Raw genomic sequence first — 19,708 nt, 5'->3', positions numbered from 1 at the left:
GAGAGTGGACAGCTTCAAATACCTCGGAGTTCACATCACGCAGGACCTGTCATGGTCCTGTCACATCAACACCGTGGTGAAAAAGGCCCGACAGCGTCTCTACCACCTCAGACGCTTGAGAGACTTCCAACTGCCCTCCAAGGTGCTCAGGAACTTTTACTCGTGCACCATAGAGAGCATCCTGGCGGGAAACATCTTAACCTGGTTCGGGAACAGCACCATGCAGGACAGACGAGCTCTACAGAGGGTTGTGCGGTCAGCTGAGCGCACCATCCGCTCCGAGCTCCCTGACCTGCACTCAATCTACAGCAGGCGGTGCTGGACCAAGGCCAGGAAGATCGTGAAGGACCTCAGCCATCCCAACAACAGACTGTTCTCTCTGTTGAGGTCAGGAAAGCGATTCCGCTCCCTGAAGACCAACACAGAGAGACTGAGGAGGAGCTTCTTCCCGCAGGCGATACGGTCTCTCAATCACACCACCACACAGTACTGACCCACACATACAGTTCTTACACACACACTGGACTTTCTGGACTTTGGTTTTGCACAACACTGGTCACTATATTCTTCATTTCCGGTTAATACTTGTACAGCTGCTGTTATTGTGTATATATTTATTTATATTTAGATTTCTTCATACATTCTTATATAGTTCTATATTGTGTATTGTGTATTTTGTTGTACAGTTATTTTATTTTCAACTTTAATTTATATATTTATCTTTATCTTATTCTTCCCGGTTAAATTTACCCTTCATTCTAATTTGTGTTGTACAGTTATTTCATTTTTAACCTTAATTTATATTCTATTCTTTCCTAGTTAAATTTACCCTTTTTAATTTTTCATATTTATTTCCTATCTTATTCATAGCCTTTTCCTTTTTTGTTTTCTTTAGGTCACGAGCAGTTGTCCAAGCATTTCACTACATATCGTACTGTGTATGACTGTGTACGTGACAAATAAAATTTGAATTTGAATTTAAAACTTCAGGGATGTGTGTAAATAGTCAATTTGATGATGATGCATTGTTTATCCATTGCAAGTCGGCCAAATAAATGCTAGCCTATACATCAGGGGTGGCCAACTCCAGGCCTTGAGAGCCGGTGTCCTGCAGGTTTTAGATGTATCCTTGATCCATCACAGCTGATTTAAATGGCTAAATTACCTCCTCAACATTTCTTGAAGTTCTCCAGAGGCCTGGTAATGAACTAATCATTTGATTCAGGTGTGTTGACCCAGGGTGATATTTAAACCTGCAGGACACCGGCTCTTGAGGCCTGGAGTTGCCCACCCCTTCTATACATAAAAGCTCTCCTATGTCTGCTTACGTTTCACATTACTAACAGAAAAAAGTAAAGCCCAGAGGATGAGTTGGCTCCAATAGATAACTTCAAGTTTAATCACGAGTTTTTAGATGAATTCTTATAGGGGCTACATTCCCATGCCAACTTATGCTGCACACCTACAGTAGGTTATGCACGAGATAAGACAGCAGCAAGTACAAAACCAGCTTAATGACCAGTCAGTTCTGTGGAAAAAGGCGTTACCATTGGTGGAAAAGCCTGTGGTCCTAAGTGCACAGTTAGAAGAGGGGTCTTTTTGAGGTAGTTTACAGTTTTGACTTTCTCTGACAAAAATTAATACGAGACAGCAATTCTTATAAGCAACTTTATTCCTTGCTATATTTTCCTGTTGGCTGCAAAGAAGGTTAAACTTGTTTTATAAGTGAAAACAGGGCACTTAAGCCTTTTACTTGCCGTCTTATATAAAATGTAGGTAAGTGGTTTGATGTTTGTATTTGTATTTGTTATTCTTTCAGCTTCTTTCACTTGTTCTTAGACCACTGCAACTGAAAGAACAACGCTAAAACTGCCTCACAAACAACCACACACACACACACACACACACACACACACACACACACACACACACACACACACACACACACACACATACATATACAACTTAATTGAACATGCAGTTGTAAATTATATATCAAAAAGGCTGTAATCCAAATCAGTCTGTTAACTTTGATACAGAGTAGGCATGTCTGTTGACTTTCTTTTCTCGTTTCAATAAACTTTATTTATAGAGCACTTTTCCAGTCTTACTAACTAAAGTGCACAGAGCACACATACTCTCACACACTTACAGACACACACACATGCATATAGTACTTTTAGTACTATATTTTTCCTCTCAGACACACACAGCTGATTTGTGTGCAGAAGCTTTGTTTGTTGGTTTCATTCTGAATTACATATTTAACATCTGTATTTTTCTAATGTTATACTTTTATCTTCCTTTGTAAAATTGTTCTACAGTTACTAGATCTGTACATGCAAGCCAAGATTAGGAATACCTGGGCTGATTTATGAATTGATAACCACCTTTATATAACCACTTAGCTTGATTGCTGAAGTTATTAAGAGAAGCCACAGAAGGAAAAGACATCCTGAATATGTATGTAGTACAGCACTGCAGTAGCGTTACACATTGTAGAAATATTTAATTAGGGTAATACAATAATAACATCTAGAATTAGGTTACACATTGTAGAAAAGTTTCTGTGCTGTCTGCTTGTTTTTCAGCCACAAAGCAAAGTTGGCAACATCGCCAGTTTGTAATGTTGCAACTCAGTCATTACATTGTGTATTTGTAGGGTAGTCGGTTAAAGAACTTCACTGGTGTTACTAAGATATTGCAACACCACCCGCTACTAGAAGATGTAGTGAGATGGAAACTAACAAGTTTTGAGGCAGTAGTGATGTAGGAATTGGGTTGCTCCATACACGCTGTACAAAATGCCTCACAGTTCAGGGACATTTAAAATATGATTTGATGATTTGTCAGTTATGTCTGTTTTCTTACTTTCAGACTGGTTGAGTAATCAGATTTTTTTTCCTCCTGTTTAAAGTAATTAAAGTTAAGCTTAAATATTCACTTGTGATCGTTAGTGTTAGGTTAAGGGAATGCTCAGTGTCAATAAGTAAACCCCACAGAGATTATGGAAATACATTTGTGTGTGAGTGTGTGACTGTGTGCCTGTGTCTGACAGGACCCACATTCATCCTGCTCGCTTTGTCAGGGCTCAGACATCAAAGCATGATCAGACCTGCTCTCCTGCACACATGCATATCCACAAACATATACACACGTTGGTTTTTCTATATTTATGAGGGCACTAACTGACAATCTAATCTATCCTAATCTTCAACCATCACAATGAACCATAACTACAACCCTTTGTGCGCTGAAACCAAATCCTAACCCACCTATTGCCTTATAAAATGTGAGGACCTGCCTAAATGACCTCACAACAAAGGTTTTTGGTCCGTGCAAGGATATCAGCACACACACACACACACACACACACACACACACACACACACACACACACACACACACACACACACACTCTCTTTCCTTCTGAGTAGTTCACTCAGTATTCCTCTTGTCTGGGGCTTTTTTTCTTGCAAAATGTGAGCACTCATCTTACAATGATCCAATAAAATATGATTTGGGACATTAAACTAACCTTAGTGATAACTGTTGGCTTGCATTTGGCAGAGGCTGGGAAAGATATCATAGGTGGAGGAGTGCGTTTGGATTTTAGGTGGCAAAAACTTTGCTCACAACTGTTGAGTCCTTTATCCTCCTCCTACTTCTTTTTTCTACAGCTCAGTATCAGTCAGTTTGTGCTTCTTACATTCAAGTCATGCCCACTTCTGAGCAATCCACCAACCTAAAGTCATATTTTTATGACTTCAACTGATGCTAGAGATTATCTAACTTCTGTTCCAGCCAGACTTTAAGTGGTATATGGAAAATGTGGGGGCTGGAGCCATGCTGACCAGAAATTGATGAGTGTATTAAACTGCCATTACATGTGGAGGACTGCGATGACTACATTTGCAAACAGTCAATGTGTAGGGGACTCCCCCTTTCAAAGATGCTGATTAAGAAAGAAGTCTCTCTCTGTAACACACTGAAGCAGAAAAAAGCAACCCACACAAGCTACTATGTCAGACACACTCAAATGTGACACTTAATGCAGTAAATGCGCCTCCAGATCAGTGTGTTTCTGTATGATATGATTTGACTACAGCTGATGCACGGAAGCTCGCAGGTATGAATGAATAAGAAGGAAAGTAGTGCATGCATGTTTAACAAACCTCTGCAGATTAGAGAGGGGAGTTTTTTTAATAGGTGAACAGATAATCAATCATTCTTCTGCAGTTTAAAGCACAAAACACCATCAGGCTTTAAGTACAGTACTCACAGGAAGCAGCTGTTTGCGTTTCCTGCTGGGACGACCCACTCTGCGCTTGTTGCGGGGGCTCGCCGGTGTCCCCTCCTCTGGACTGTCCTGGTCTGCACCATCTTCACTCTGTGAAATTACAGAGAACCCACATCAAACACTCAACGAAGGCTGTATGAAGTTATAATTGATGTCAGCAGTAAGACCGCATTAAAGCAACACTGACTAAGGGCAATGTGGCTAAGAAGCTCTTCAGGGCAGAAGTTGAAAAACAGGATGTAATGAGCACAGGGCACCATAGCAGTATTAATAACTAAGTTGTTTCCTGGTTTTAAAAAAGCCACTATTCACAGATTCTATGTTTTTTTTCCCTTTAAAGAAAAAGGAAAAGAGATAAACACGCTACTGAAACAAGGAATTTAAAGTTTGACCATGTCCTGATTGAACAAAGCAGTTCTATATCTATAAATGAGCCCAATGTGAAAGCGAAAACCAGTAAATTACATGGTTGCAGACATGAACTCCAGCTGTGACGCAGACAGGATGTTGTACTACCAGACCTGCTCATGATTGATCTAAGCATGGACACAGAGCTCCAGAAGGCTGTTATACTAAGCCACTTTATTGCCATCTAACATTCACTGTGCTTGTTGTTTTTTAACTACATTTAGTAAGTAATTTTATTTATTCTGCTTTTTGAATTTATTAAACAACTTTTCTTTATAGTGCCACTTTATTGATATATATTTAGTTTTTTTTTACATTGCATTTTGATGTGTTTTGTTCCAGAATTTACCCTTTGAGAGCCTTTATTTTAGTTACATTACTATTTAATCAATCTTTTGAGCAATTCTTACCATATGTAACTGTGTGTTGAGTCGTATTTTTTGTCATTCTGTTAACTTTTTCCAAATATTTAAGATATTCTGTCAGAGGTGTAGTTCTTTTAAGAGCTGCTCACCGAGATACTGCCATGAAGAGGTAGAAAAAACAAACAAATAACCACAAAGGGAGAATGTAGAAATAAAACTTCTATACATTCACTTTCCGCTTTTTATCAAGCTCACAAGAGGCACCAGTCTAACCAGAGATGCCGAGACCTCCCTCTCCCCAGGCATATCCTCGAGCTCTTTCAGGAGGAAACCAAACTAGGCAAGAGACATAATCTCTCTAGCGTGCCCTGAATCTGCACTGGGCTCTCCACCCAGATGAATATCTTAGAAACACCTAGGAGGCATGTAGTAAGTGTCGTGTTCACATGTCTGAATCATCTCAACTGGCTCCCTTTGATGTGAAGGAGCACCCTGAATATGAAAATGACCAAGCCCTAAAACCTCTAAAACTGAGCCCAGGCATCTGTTAAAGGAAGCTCTTTTCTGCTGTACCTCAAATTTTTGATTACTACCCACAAGTTCATTGAGACCTTTGCTTTAACACGCTGCTGCCTCTTTTGACCACAACAGACCAGTACAGCATCTACATGACAACAGGCCTGTCAGTCTCTCTATCTGCCCAGAAACTCAATACAAACCTCGAAACTAGGGCTGGGCGATATATCGAGTTTTTTAAAAATATCGATATATTTTTATACGAGATATAAGATGTGACCATATCCTTCATATCGATATATACGTTATAATTAGTTGTGGAGCCATAAGTTTGCCTCTCTTTCGTCCACTTTTGTCTCTACGCAACATTACTCGGCCTCGCCTCTCTTTCACTGAACACAACTCCCCCTCCTCCCCCATAGCTTCACCTGCAGGCAGCGACAATATGAACACGGCAAATCTCCGTTAACGAGTTACTGCACATCGCTCCGTGCGTGGGGCTGGACAGCGTCAACGTGTTAACGAGCTAACCATGCTAACGAGCTAACCACGCTAACGCCATGCAGCCCACAGGGGATGCACAGCCTAAAATCCTTTCATTTTCTCAAAAGTTGACAGCGCACCTTATGTATGAATTCTGGTTTTGCTTGATGATCGCGAACCGATTTTATGTGGAACACGGCGCTCATCAATCTGTCAAAAAAATGTTTTAGTACGACTTTGGTAAGCTACGGAGCTGCACCGCTTGATGGATTGTCCGAGGAGCCTCGCGTAGTAATACGCACTGTGCTTCAACGTAATATTACCATATTGTGTGTGTATAAGGACCATAAATGGCACCTGAAGCGGATTTCAAACTCCAGGCTGTCAGTCACGCAGTAGAAGTTGGGAACAGAGCAGCTGTGAAATCGGTCTATGTTATTATGCTCAGCGTCTTTTAGTTTACATTTTGACTGCACAATTGTGAGCTTTTTGTTATGGACAACAACAACATATTTTTCGTTTATTTATGGAGCATTATTATTTAATAAATACTCATAATTTATTTTTGAGTAGTTTTTTTCATGCACATCTATGCTGTATGTTAATAAAAGTGCCTGTGTGACATCTGGGACACAGCTTTGACTAAGAACTCTCTTTTTGTTCTTACTTTATGGCTTTAAAAAATATCGAGATATATATCTTATATCGCCATCCAGCTAAAAAATATCGAGATATGAATTTTGGGTCATATTGCCCAGCCCTACTCGAAACCTTCCCGATGTAAGCTGAAGGTCTTTACTCAATGAAGCTAGGCGGACTACAACATCTGCAAGATACAGAGACATGACTATGACCCCATCAAACCTGACACACCCCACTACTTGGCTGCACCTAAAATATCTGTCCATAAAAATTATGAACAGAAACAGTGACAAAAGGCAGCTCTAGAGGAGTCCAAAGCCCAACAGGAAAGAGTCTGACTTATTCCCAGCAATTCAAACAGAGCTCTAACTACAGTTATACTGAGATTTATTCCCTCGTAACAATGGGACTGATATTCCACTCCCAAACAGGACACCCCAAGAGATGTGGTCAAAGTCCACAAAACACATGTAGACTGGTTGGGAAAAATCCCATGCACTTTCAAATATCCTCAAGGGTGGAAATACAAAATATTTGTGATTTCAACAATAAAGAGGTTTCAACAGCTGAAGCCTTGTTTGTATGTGTCCCCCAACTGTTATTATGACCCAGCTCGGAGGTCGTAGCATTGAACAGTGATGTACCTTTGCCCCAGTTCAGCACATACTGTCACTGTATAGTCTACAGGCATCGAAATTGATGTCCTACACAAGTTCATTAGATCAATTTCACACTGTGTTTCTTGCAGAAAACAATGCAAAAATCCCAAAGCGTGTAGGCGCCTTTATCTGAACCAAAATCAATTAATTTAGGCTGTTGGTAGACTAGCAATGGTGTAATTTACAAAAATATAGGGAATAAAAATAGCTTGCTGCACCTGTGTGTGCTGGGTGTTAAAGGACACCACAGTGCTCTGTGTGACGATGAGCTGAAATGAAATTTGTCCACATTAATTTCTCTTTTTTTATATTACACCAAACAACACTTCTACAATGTCCTTATGGTGAAAATGTTGGCAGCTCAGTGGTGTGACAACAGTGGCTTTCCTCGGACTTAGGTATGCAATTTAACTTGGTATGAATTGCAACTTCAAAAAATCCCAATGATTCAAAATTGTGATACACGAAAGTGTGAAACAGTCATGCAGCGTGCTCCGAGAGGACAAAAAGACACCTCAGGCTATGGACAGCGAAACTCTGCTGTGATAAATGAAAAACAGATGGAGACATGCAACACATTCAGCGCTGAAATTACAAAATAATTATGTCACAATAAAGCGCACATTAACTTCTAAATGTCGTGAAGTTTCTTTAAAATAGGAAACCACAAATGTAATGTTTCTGTTAATCGAGATAAATGAGACAACATCGGGGACTGCTGAGGCACTTAAACTTTATGAGGCTATTTGCCACGACTAAATCAGTAAAACAAGTGAAAGAAGCCAATTTTATGATGAGATACATGGTGAAACTGTTATGTGGATTGTCACATCTGGATTCTTTTAGACTGGATATAGGTCCAGTGAACTGCGTTTGCTTGGAGTCTGTTGTTTGACAGTATTACTATAACAGGTATTTACAGATTCTATAAATTAAACATGCTGAATGTGATGGGGAAATAACAGCTTTGTTTATCTCATTAGTGTTACCTGTGTTTAGTCTGCCACACCTGTCTCCCATTAGTCTCCTAAGTGAATATACCTCCTTTTTTAACCGCTTTTTTACTCCTCAATGGCCAGAGGAGTTGTCTTGTGCTTTTCCCAGTCAAACTTTCAAGGCATGTTCCTCATTTTTCTAGTATAACTCACTGTTTTCCAGCTTTTGTTGCCTACTGATCCTTTTGTGTATAATGCTTTGAACTGCTTCACAGTCTTTGTCTGTCTTTGCCTGCTGCTACTGGACGGTTTGCCTCACTGCCTGTTTCTGGATTAAAGATTCAGACTGTGTGTCTTTATCTCTACTCTGCATTTTTCCTGAATTTGGGTCTTTCCCTGTGTAAAATATCATTATGGGAAACTGCCCAGGAAGAGATGTTCGAGAGGTCCAACTAAATGGTTTTGGTTTGGTTAGGCTTTAATCACACAGGCCAAAAGACCCTTGCAACCTCTGGCCACTACACTCAGAAAAATAAAGGTGCCAACTGGAACCAAAAGAAGTTCTTTAGACTGATGCCATAGAAGAACCTTATTTGGTGCCACAAAGAACCTTTCAAACAATGGTTCTTTAAAGAACCAGACATCTGAAGAACCATTTCAGAACCATAATTTTTCTGAGAGTAGGGAAAAATGTGTATTACAGGACTGATTGCTGGCGGCTGCTTGCCATGGCTAAGGGAAATCAGTCACAAAGAGGGCACTGCATCAAAAACCTTGTGATTGCTTTGGTTACTAGCAGATTGCTATGGAAGATGCAGACTTGTCTGCAAACATTAGCTAACTACTAAATTGGAAAAGTGCAACTCAAATCCGAGATGGAGAATGTTTGCTTTCAAAGGGAAATTTCTACCTCACCACTCTAGCAAACATTTCAAACATATCACCCATGTTTCTATCTCGTATGTATCTGGGAGTGTTCAAAAGGCAACAATTTTACTTTGAAGGCAGTTGGTTCTTTTACAGTTGCACTACTGCTTGGTGAGAAGTTTGCAGACAAGTCAACATCACCCATGCAAACTGCGGGCAAGCAAGAAAAGCAATCACAAGAAAGTTTTTGGAGGAGCACCTTACAGTGGGGGTAAATAATTATTTTATTCCCTGCTGAATTTGTAAATGTGCTTACTCACAAAGAAATGAACCCATTCATGACCTATCTTTAGCGTTCTGGTTGAGAGAAGGAGCTTCTCACTGGTCCCTCACTTTGATTAAGTTATCCTATACCTTTAGCAGAAAAAACAGCCACATCCATGCTTGATTCTGGGGATGGTGTTCTTTAGGTCATTTTTCTTCCTCCCAACACAGTGGGTCGAGTAGAGAATGGACGAGTGGAAGAATCTGATTCTGTAAGCATGTGGACTTTATAAACATAACAATTTCAGATTAGGACTATCTGTAATTGACTGTAATTTACGTGCCAGAATTCTGGCTGGGTTGTAGAGTATCAAATACAGGGAGTGCAGAATTATTAGGCAAATGAGTATTTTGTCCACATCATCCTCTTCATGCATGCTGTCTTACTCCAAGCTGTGTAGGCTCGAAAGCCTACTACCAATTAAGCATATTAGGTGATGTGCATCTCTGTAATGAGAAGGGGTGTGGTCTAGTGACATCAACACCCTATATCAGGTGTGCATAATTATTAGGCAACGTCCTTTCCTTTGGCAAAATGGGTCAAAAGAAGGACTTGACAGGCTCAGAAAAGTCAAAAATAGTGAGATATCTTGCAGAGGGATGCAGCAGTCTCAAAATTGCAAAGCTTCTGAAGCGTGATCATCGAACAATCAAGCGTTTCATTCAAAATAGTCAACAGGGTCGCAAGAAGCGTGTGGAAAAACCAAGGCGCAAAATAACTGCCCATGAACTGAGAAAAGTCAAGCGTGCAGCTGCCAAGATGCCACTTGCCACCAGTTTGGCCATATTTCAGAGCTGCAACATCACTGGAGTGCCCAAAAGCACAAGGTGTGCAATACTCAGAGACATGGCCAAGGTAAGAAAGGCTGAAAGACGACCACCACTGAACAAGACACACAAGCTGAAACGTCAATACTGGACCAAGAAATATCTCAAGACTGGTTTTTCTACGGTTTTATGGACTGATGAAATGAGAGTGAGTCTTGATGGGCCAGATGGATGGGCCCGTGGCTGGATTGGTAAAGGGCAGAGAGCTCCAGTCCGACTCAGACGCCAGCAAGGTGGAGGTGGAGTACTGGTTTGGGCTGGTATCATCAAAGATGAGCTTGTGGGGCCTTTTCGGGTTGAGGATGGAGTCAAGCTCAACTCCCAGTCCTACTGCCAGTTTCTGGAAGACACCTTCTTCAAGCAGTGGTACAGGAAGAAGTCTGCATCCTTCAAGAAAAACATGATTTTCATGCAGGACAATGCTCCATCACACGCGTCCAAGTACTCCACAGCGTGGCTGGCAAGAAAGGGTATAAAAGAAGAAAAACTAATGACATGGCCACCTCGTTCACCTGATCTGAACCCCATTGAGAACCTGTGGTCCATCATCAAATGTGAGATTTACAAGGAGGGAAAACAGTACACCTCTCTGAACAGTGTCTGGGAGGCTGTGGTTGCTGCTGCACGCAATGTTGATGGTGAACAGATCAAAACACTGACAGAATCCATGGATGGCAGGCTTTTGAGTGTCCTTGCAAAGAAAGGTGGCTATACTGGTCACTGATTTGTTTTTGTTTTGTTTTTGAATGTCAGAAATGTATATTTGTGAATGTGGAGATGTTATATTGGTTTCACTGGTAAAAATAAATAATTGAAATGGGCATTTATTTGTTTTTTGTTAAGTTGCCTCGTCTGCAAGAGATGCAGTGGGCTGACTGTGTTGTCTTTCTTGTAGTCAGTGATGCAGCACAGTCCATTCCACAGTCGCCTGGTGTCAACCTTCCAGTGTAACCTTACTTAACCAGGGGTAACGGAACACAGTTGAACATTTGTTTATTGTGGAAAGGAAATGTTTTTGTGTTGATGATAAAGCTACGGCCTTTTGGAGGATGCGGGCATCGATCCCGCTACCTCTCGCATGCTAAGCGAGCGCTCTACCATTTGAGCTAATCCCCCTGTGTCTTGTACTGTAGCAAGATCACAATGCAATGACGTGTGCCACTCAAACAATGTCAAGACACATTTGTTATTATTTGTCAGACTATATCAATCGCCCATTGGTGATGGCTAAAGATTACGTTGCTTTTTTCTGTGAAGGATACATTCCTGAGTGTCGTGACAGACTAATGAAAGCCCAGTAACAGTAAGGTCTGGTAGGGGTAGCTAGTCACAGGGAATTAAGAGATTTGTTCACTCGGCAAATTAAATGTTTTCAGGATGAGGTTTAAAGTGAAACACCCATTTGGAGGATGCGGGCATCGATCCCACTACCTCTCGCATGCGAAGCAAGCGCTCTACCATTTGAGCTAATCCCCCACTGGGTGCAGCTTAAACATGTCCCATGATCTGTGGTGTTTCAGAGCTGCACATATGCAGTCCTGAGTACAGACACACCAGGGCTTTGCTTATGAACCTAGAACTGGGATTGCTCCTCTTTCCAAAAGTAGTTTCATGACATTTAGGTTCTAGTAGGGGTACCTGGTCACATGAACTTTTCAAATATTGTAAAGGACATTGATTTGTGCAGTAAATCTAGTGTGGGATATCCTTAATCATCCAGGAAAGTAAATCTCCAAAGGTTGATTCTGTTCATCTGGATGTAGTGTTTTGTGGGAGAAATGTTTCGTCACTCATCCAAGTGACTTCTTCAGTCTCAGCTGACTGCAGGTTTCCCCAAATCTTATAAACAGTACATTTGCATAATGACTGAAACCAGCCCACTGAAGGAACAATGGGCTGGGAGGTCAGTTCCTTAATCATAATTATGCAAATTCTCATGACCATTGATCAACAACCACTGATCAACGTCCATGAGTACCATTCACAGAGAGTTGGGGAATGGCTACAATCACAGCATTGTAAGATGGCGAAAGATGTACCCTTAGGCCCCTTCCTCGATTCAGAGATGGTCTTTCCCTTTTCACGTAAATGGCCTCCTTGACTCATCATGTAGGATACATCCTAGTGTAGGATAAGTCTTTGTTTAATAGTGACTGTTTCACTCCTCCATTGTTTGGGACTAATCCCCCACGGATGCGGGTGTTTGATCACATGAATGCTACTCTCGTCTTAAAACGCCAAAGGAAACAACTGACTGTGGCGTACTGAAAGGAGGAACTATCCCAGTATAATTTCCATAAGGAAAGCCCACGTGTGTCCGTTCTCAGCTTTGCGCATCTGCAGCTCTACAACGCCACAGCATGTGTGATCAGTTAAAGGTCACTAAAGTAGACTTGTATTAGAGTACTGCACCTCTAGTTATTAAGTTAAGCATGTAAACAGGGTGACCCAAGGTCTCACAGTGATCACTAATCCATTTGAGCAAATCCCCCTCTGATTGCAAGTTACACATGTCACTGCTGAAGAAGAAGTTGCCATCTTTCTGATATTATTTTAGGATGATCAGGGATGTTTTTCAGTTTTTGTGAGACGTTAAAGGGAGAGGACCTGTTAGAAAGTCTTTTCAGAGTGATTGGATCAATCTTTTCAATCTGCAAAATCAAACTTTTCTGATTTGTTGTTTAGAGATTCTAATTCCCCACTTTTAGAAGCTCAGACTCCTTCCAACCAAGGTGTAACTCTTTTCATTTAGTCTTTATTGTGGCCCATAACACAGTAGGTACCAACAGCATTTAAGGGCTAATGCAAATTGACATCAATGGAAGTGGAAAGTTCAGCAGGTGATGTACTAACACTGTGCTAATTTCTGAAGAGACACAGGCAGTTAAAAAGAAAAACAAAAGAAGCAGGCAGTAAATCTAGTTTAGGGTAAGTCTTTGTTTAATAGTGACCATTTCACTCCTCCATTGTTTTATGGTGATAAATGTCAATATAGGGAGTACAAGCACAGTGCTGAGTCTAAACAAATTGCATGTGGACCTTGAACTGGGATAGCATTTCCTTCAGTTTTCAGTTTTATTTGTCATATGCAAGTTAGCACAGGGTCAACATTGCAATAAAATGTGTTTGACGAGCAGCAGTCACTCAGCAGCATGATACAGTAGAAGAAAATAAAATAAAGTAAAATAAAATAATAAAAAAAAAAGAATAGGAAAATAGTAAGGAGCAAAATATTAGAGAGACATGGTAAAAGAGAAAAGATGACTAAATATATATGTATCTATAAATATATGTACACTAGTGATTAAATAAGAAAATCTTGAAAAGAAATATGACGGGAGGAATGAGCAGCAGAAAATTACAGTGTTGCACTTTTAAATATAAATATCAATAACAATAAAGTGGAGTGACCAGTGCAGATTAACAGAGTACTTGTGAAGCTGCAGGGTAGCTTCTGAGTGCTGTGTTGTGTGTGTTTAAGTGTTGTGGTTGAGGTGTCGTATGGCTTGGTGGTAAAAACTGTTTTTAAGTCTTGTAGTCCGAGCAGACAGGCTCCTGTAACGTCTGCCAGATGGTAACAAGGAGAACAGCTGATGTGCTGGGTGGCTGTGGTCCTTGATGATGCTGTGTGCTTTACGGAGGCATCGCTGGAGATAAATGTCCTGAATGGCAGGAAGCCTCATGCCAGTGATGTGCTCTGCTGCCTTCACCACCCTCTGTAGTGATTTACGGCTGCTGGTAGAGCAGCTTCCGTACCAAACTGTAATGCAGCTCGTCAGCAAGCTCTCGATCGCACACCCAACATTTGAGGCGATGTTGGGTCCAGGAGAAGTACTCGGTGATGTTGACTCCAAGGAACTTGAAGCTGCTGACCCTTTCGACCTTGACACCGTTGATGTGGATGGGCTGGTGTTCTCTGACTGGTCGTTTTCGGTAGTCCACTATCAGGTTATTTTCCAGACACCACTCGTGCAGTGTCATCACCTCCTCTCTATAGGCCGTCTCGTCGTTGTCTGTGATGAGGCCTATGATGGTTGTGTCATCCGCAAACTTGATGATGATGTTGGACTCGTGTTTAGCAACACAGTCGTGTGTGAACAGGGAATATAGGAGGGGGCTAAGCACACAACCCTGTGGCGTACCTGTGTTTAGGATGAGTGGTGAGGAGGTGTGCTTACCAACTCTCACCACTTGGGGCTTGTTTGTGAGGAAGTTTAGAATCCATCTGCAGGTTGGTGTTTCCAGCCCAAGGTTGACGAGCTTCGTGGCAAGTTTTGAGGGGATGATGGTGTTAAATGCCGAGCTGTAGTCGATGAAGAGCATCCTTGCATATGTATTCCCTTTTTCCAGGTGAGTGAGGGTGGTGTGCGTTGCCAGGGCGATGGCATCCTCTGTGGCTCTGTTTGTCCGATAGGCAAACTGAAGAGGGTCCAGTGTTTCAGGGAGGGAGGAGCAGATGTGACCTTTGACCAGTCGCTCTAGGCACTTCATGATGACGGATGTCAGTGCAACAGGACGGTAGTCATTCAGACAGGAGACCACTGATTTTTTGGGAACGGGAATGATGGTGGATGCTTTGAGGGACGTGGGGACCACTGACTGCCTCAGGGAGAGGTTGAAGATGTTGGTGAACACCTCTGCCAGCTCGTCTGCACACACTCTGAGTAGCCGGCCTGGGATGCCGTCCGGTCCTGGAGCTTTGTGAGGATTGACCTTTTTAAAGATCCATCTCACAGCTTCTGTTTTGAGAGTTAAAGTTGCAGCCTCACTGTCCTCCTGAGGGTAGAGGATCTGCTCTCTGTTGTCTGCGTCAAAGTTGTTAAGCTCGTCTGCAAGAGATGCAGTGGGCTGACTGTGTTGTCTTTCTTGTAGTCAGTGATGCAGCACAGTCCATTCCACAGTCGCCTGGTGTCAACCTTCCAGTGTAACCTTACTTAACCAGGGGTAACGGAACACAGTTGAACATTTGTTTATTGTGGAAAGGAAATGTTTTTGTGTTGATGATAAAGCTACGGCCTTTTGGAGGATGCGGGCATCGATCCCGCTACCTCTCGCATGCTAAGCGAGTGCTCTACCATTTGAGCTAATCCCCCTGTGTCTCGTACTGTAGCACGATCACAATGCAATGACGTGTGCCACTCAAACAATATCAAGACACATTTGTTATTATTTGTCAGACTATATCAATCGCCCATTGGTGATGGCTAAAGATTACGTTGCTTTTTTCTGTGAAGGATACATTCCTGAGTGTTGTGACAGACTAATGAAAGCCCAGTAACAGTAAGGTCTGGTAGGGGTAGCTAGTCACAGGGATTTAAGAGATAGTAAAGAGCCAGGCAGTTAAAAAGAAAAACAAAAGAAGCAGGCAGTAAATCTAGTTTAGGATTAGTCTTTGTTTAATTGTGACTGGTTCACTCCTCCATTGTTTTAATAAATATCAAACTAGAGAGTCCATCCGTATAGTGCTGAGTCTAGACACATAGGGGACCTTGAACTGGGATTGCTCCTCCACACACGCACAGCTTCAGACACCAAGTGTCTTTTAGAATAGAATAGAATAGAATAGAATAGAATAGAATAGAATAGAATAGAATAGCCTTTATTGTCATTGTACAGAGTACAACGAAATTGGAGTGCCACTCCCTTGGTGCAAGTTTCAATAATAAATATAAATGTAAAATATAAAAAGTACAAAAAAACAATCGTAAGTACTCAAACAATAGTAAGTACAATATATACAGGATAGCAGCATTAATATAATGACAGTATGAATAGCAGCATAATATAATGACAGTGACGGTATGGAATAGGTTCAATTGTTTTTGTGCTTATTTACTACGGTGATAGCTCTGGGAAAGAAGCTATCCCTGAATCTGTTTGTCCTGGTTTTATGTGACCTGTACCGTCGGCCTGACTGTAATAGTTCAAACAGTTGGTTGCTGGGGTGAGAGTAGTCATTGATGATATTGCCAGCTCTGCTGAGGTACCGAGAGTTTGCAGTGACCTCCAGGCTGGGCAGAGAGCAGCCAGTGATCTTCTGGGCTGTGTTGATGACCCTCTGCAGTACTTTCCTGTCCGCAGCTGAGCACCCTGCATACCATGTTGTTATGCCGTACGTTAGGATGCTCTCTATGGTGGCTCTGTAAAATGTCACCAGCAGCCTCTCCTCCAGGTTGTTCCTCCTGAGCACTCTTAGAAAGTGGAGACGCTGCTGGGCCTTTTTTACCACCGCCGTGGTATTTGCAGTCCAGGAGAGGTCATCAGATATCTGCACGCCCAGAAACCTCATGGAGTGTACCCTCTCCACACAGCTCCCGTGAATGTAAAGTGGGGCCGGGTCTGCTCTGCCCTTCCTGAAGTCCAAGATAAGTTCTTTAGTTTTCGTGGTGTTCAGTTGGAGGTTGTTAACTGAACACCACTCAGTCAGTCTGTTGACCTCATCTCTGTAGTCCGACTCATCCCCCCTTGAGATGAGTCCAACCACTGTGGTGTCATCCGCGAACTTTATGATGGTGTTTGAGAGATGGGTAGGGGAGCAGTCGGATGTGTAGAGCGTAAACAGGAGGGGACTCAAAACACATCCTTGTGGAGACCCGGTGCTGAGTGTGATGGTGCTGGACCGGTGGGGGCCGAGTCTGACAGACTGTGGTCTATTTGTCAGGAAGTCCTTGATCCAGAGGCAGATGGGGGTGGAGAGTCCCAGGTGAGACAGTTTCTGGACCAGGATCTCCGGGATGATATGATTGAATGCTGAGCTGAAGTCCAGAAAGAGCATTCTCACATAGCTTCCTCGGTGCACAATTTTTTAGTATTTAGTATTATTCTTAGTATTTTGCACATTTCCATTGCACTGTCTTGTCTCTGTATTGTCCTGTTCTGTCTAGTGTTGCATCGTCTTGTCTTGTTGTCTGTGAAGATTCTCAGTCATCCAGGTCATTGTAGTCTAAGGAGCTTGGAAAGAAAAAGCGTCTGGACTTCTTTGTCTTCTGTTTTGTCTCTCACATGAACTTTTTAATCATTGTAAACGCCATGCACAGAATATCAAGTCAATGCAAGTAAACTTTTTACACAGTTTAATACAAAAAGCTCTAAAACCTGTTAATTTTTCATGTGCGCTTGATTACATTTGCACTTTTTACCAATTGATAATAATCTACCTCACAGTTATCTCATAGTAATGCCTCTCTTTCCACCTTCTATACATTCAGTGCTCTGCCATAGTTATTAGTGTTAAAGAAAACGTTGAAGCTGCAGATGTATCTTCTCTCTTGTGCCTCCAGGCGGCAGCACAGACACATCTACGGCTATCGGGGAGTCATAAACATTCAAATAAGTTTATTCTCTATTTCAGGTCGTTTCTTCATTCTACTAATTAGGGTGATTTATTTAAAGTTCTGTTTATATCAACTTCATATTTCATTAATATACACTGCCATAAAGAAATAATCATTAATCAATCAGTTCCTGTTTGCTTTACAGATTTACCCGGTACTCTTAAAATGTATTACTCTCCATAAACAATAAACAGTTTTAAATCACATGGATATTTAAAATGCTCTATTTAAAATATTTTAACTCATCAGAAAAAAGTTTGGAGGATGCGGGCATCGATCCCGCTACCTCTCGCATGCTAAGCGAGCGCTCTACCATTTGAGCTAATCCCCCCACGCTTCAGAAGGAGCCCGTTCTCAGTACCAACCCGTGATATGCTGACGATTTGTCAAGTCCTGCGATGTTCCGGAGGAGCGCGACAGGTGAGCTTCCGCGTTCTTATGCTACGCGCCGGGTTATCAATGAAATCCAGTACAATAACGCTCCCGAGGTAATACATGTTCCAGCCATGTACTCCAGTCCTACCGGTATCCCAAACCCTAACCATAATCTTATCCCTAACATTAACCAGCATGTTATATAGTGTTTACCAAAGAGATGTAAGTAAAACGAGTGTACATGCGTATATTCATTCCAAACGGTTCTCTTGTTTGCTGATGTTGGGTCCCCGGAAGCGTAAGATATCGACGATTTGTCACCTAGCTTAAAATGTTAGGCTTTGAAGGTGATAACGTGTTGACAGCAGGGACCTATAATAGCTTATACAAAGACTGCCTAAGTTTGAAGTGTCGAACGAATTGATTTCAGTGAAATTCGTCGCAAAAACTTTCGTGAAAATGTAAATGTGACATTGGCATCTTCTTTATGTTTTGTGTCTCAGCTCCCCCCCAAAAATTACCAATTTTTAAAATAACCATATTTTCTAATTGGTCTGGTTGGTTGCATTTTGCAACTTGAGAGTTAAAACAAACTCACGCCAACCGACGAGACACAAAACTTTGGAGGATGCGGGCATCGATCCCGCTACCTCTCGCATGCTAAGCGAGCGCTCTACCATTTGAGCTAATCCCCCTTATGTGCGCTGCCTCGCAACCTGATAAAGTATATCTATGTAATCGAGTTGGGCTATAGCCAACAGAGCCTGTTGGCTTGCTGGCAATGGTGCTGGTTCGGCTGATGAACCGTATCTACCATGTAATCTGTATTCGATCGTTGCGCTTGAACACCGTGAAAGAAGAAGAAAAAAAAGTGTCACCTCCTTCGAGCCGGATTTGAACCAGCGACCTAAGGATGTCTATCGCACTCCTCTACAGTCCTCCGCTCTACCAACTGAGCTATCGAAGGGGATGGTATCAGCTTCCCACAGTGTTTCTCTATAAGCGGCAGCGCTACTAAGCATGCGAGAGGAAAGCATTGATTTACTGGGGCAAGATACGTTTTTAATGAAATGACATTAAATGCCTAATATTGTCTGACTACTAAAATAAGGTAAGATAACAAAATGGTAAGTTGTATGGGTGAGAGGTATGAAAGAGGTGTGGTAGAGATTGTGACCGGAAAAAGAAAAGGTACATAGGTGGGAGAGTGGAAATTGTGGACAAAGGATGTTGGAGTTGGAGCTCTCGGGCAGGATTAAAAGAGGACCACTGTACTCTATAGAATCTAAAATGGCTCAATAATAATTAATATAGTATGGCATAACCAAATAGATAAGAGATAACCCCAAGGATATTAATTTTGGTATTAAGTTAAAAAGTATTGAAATGTAAGTTTTGCGCTAATTCTTTTTAATTTTTTTGAAAATTTAAAAACAGTTATCAAAAAGCAGTTGCTGTTTATTTTACAATAAATTGTAGATTTTTTAAAATGTATTTTATTTTTTTAAAACCGAACTCGTATTATTGTTGTATTTAGTTGTGTTTAAAATGAATCGGGGTCGTCTATGATTCCGTCTTGAAGACGCGTTTAATAAATTCCGTGTTTAAACTTGTTCCGTTCGGCTACGAACACGAAAGTTAACGGTCCAAACACATCACTCTGACGTCATGC

General features: G+C 41.6%; 5 non-coding genes across 5 annotated transcripts; all 5 read right to left on the bottom strand.

The window, feature by feature from the left end:
• Nucleotides 1-11,370: 11,370 nt before the first annotated feature.
• On the bottom strand, nucleotides 11,371-11,443 carry trnaa-agc (transfer RNA alanine (anticodon AGC)). The gene has a single exon. It is a non-coding gene; the product is annotated as a tRNA-Ala (tRNA).
• A 3,904-nt stretch (nucleotides 11,444-15,347) lies between these two features.
• On the bottom strand, nucleotides 15,348-15,420 carry trnaa-agc (transfer RNA alanine (anticodon AGC)). Its single transcript has one exon. It is a non-coding gene; the product is annotated as a tRNA-Ala (tRNA).
• A 2,499-nt stretch (nucleotides 15,421-17,919) lies between these two features.
• Nucleotides 17,920-17,992, bottom strand: trnaa-agc (transfer RNA alanine (anticodon AGC)). Its single transcript has one exon. It is a non-coding gene; the product is annotated as a tRNA-Ala (tRNA).
• A 666-nt stretch (nucleotides 17,993-18,658) lies between these two features.
• On the bottom strand, nucleotides 18,659-18,731 carry trnaa-agc (transfer RNA alanine (anticodon AGC)). Its single transcript has one exon. It is a non-coding gene; the product is annotated as a tRNA-Ala (tRNA).
• Nucleotides 18,732-18,915: 184 nt separating this feature from the next.
• trnay-gua (transfer RNA tyrosine (anticodon GUA)) lies at nucleotides 18,916-19,003 on the bottom strand. Its single transcript is given in 2 exon segments — nucleotides 18,916-18,951; nucleotides 18,967-19,003. It is a non-coding gene; the product is annotated as a tRNA-Tyr (tRNA).
• Between the last annotated feature and the right edge of the window lie 705 nt (nucleotides 19,004-19,708).

Source organism: Maylandia zebra, linkage group LG15 (genome assembly GCF_041146795.1).
Source record: "Maylandia zebra isolate NMK-2024a linkage group LG15, Mzebra_GT3a, whole genome shotgun sequence".
NCBI classification, from domain to species: Eukaryota; Metazoa; Chordata; class Actinopteri; order Cichliformes; family Cichlidae; genus Maylandia; species Maylandia zebra.
Note: the sequence above shows the minus strand (reverse complement) of the source record. Positions and strands in the feature narration are given on the sequence as shown.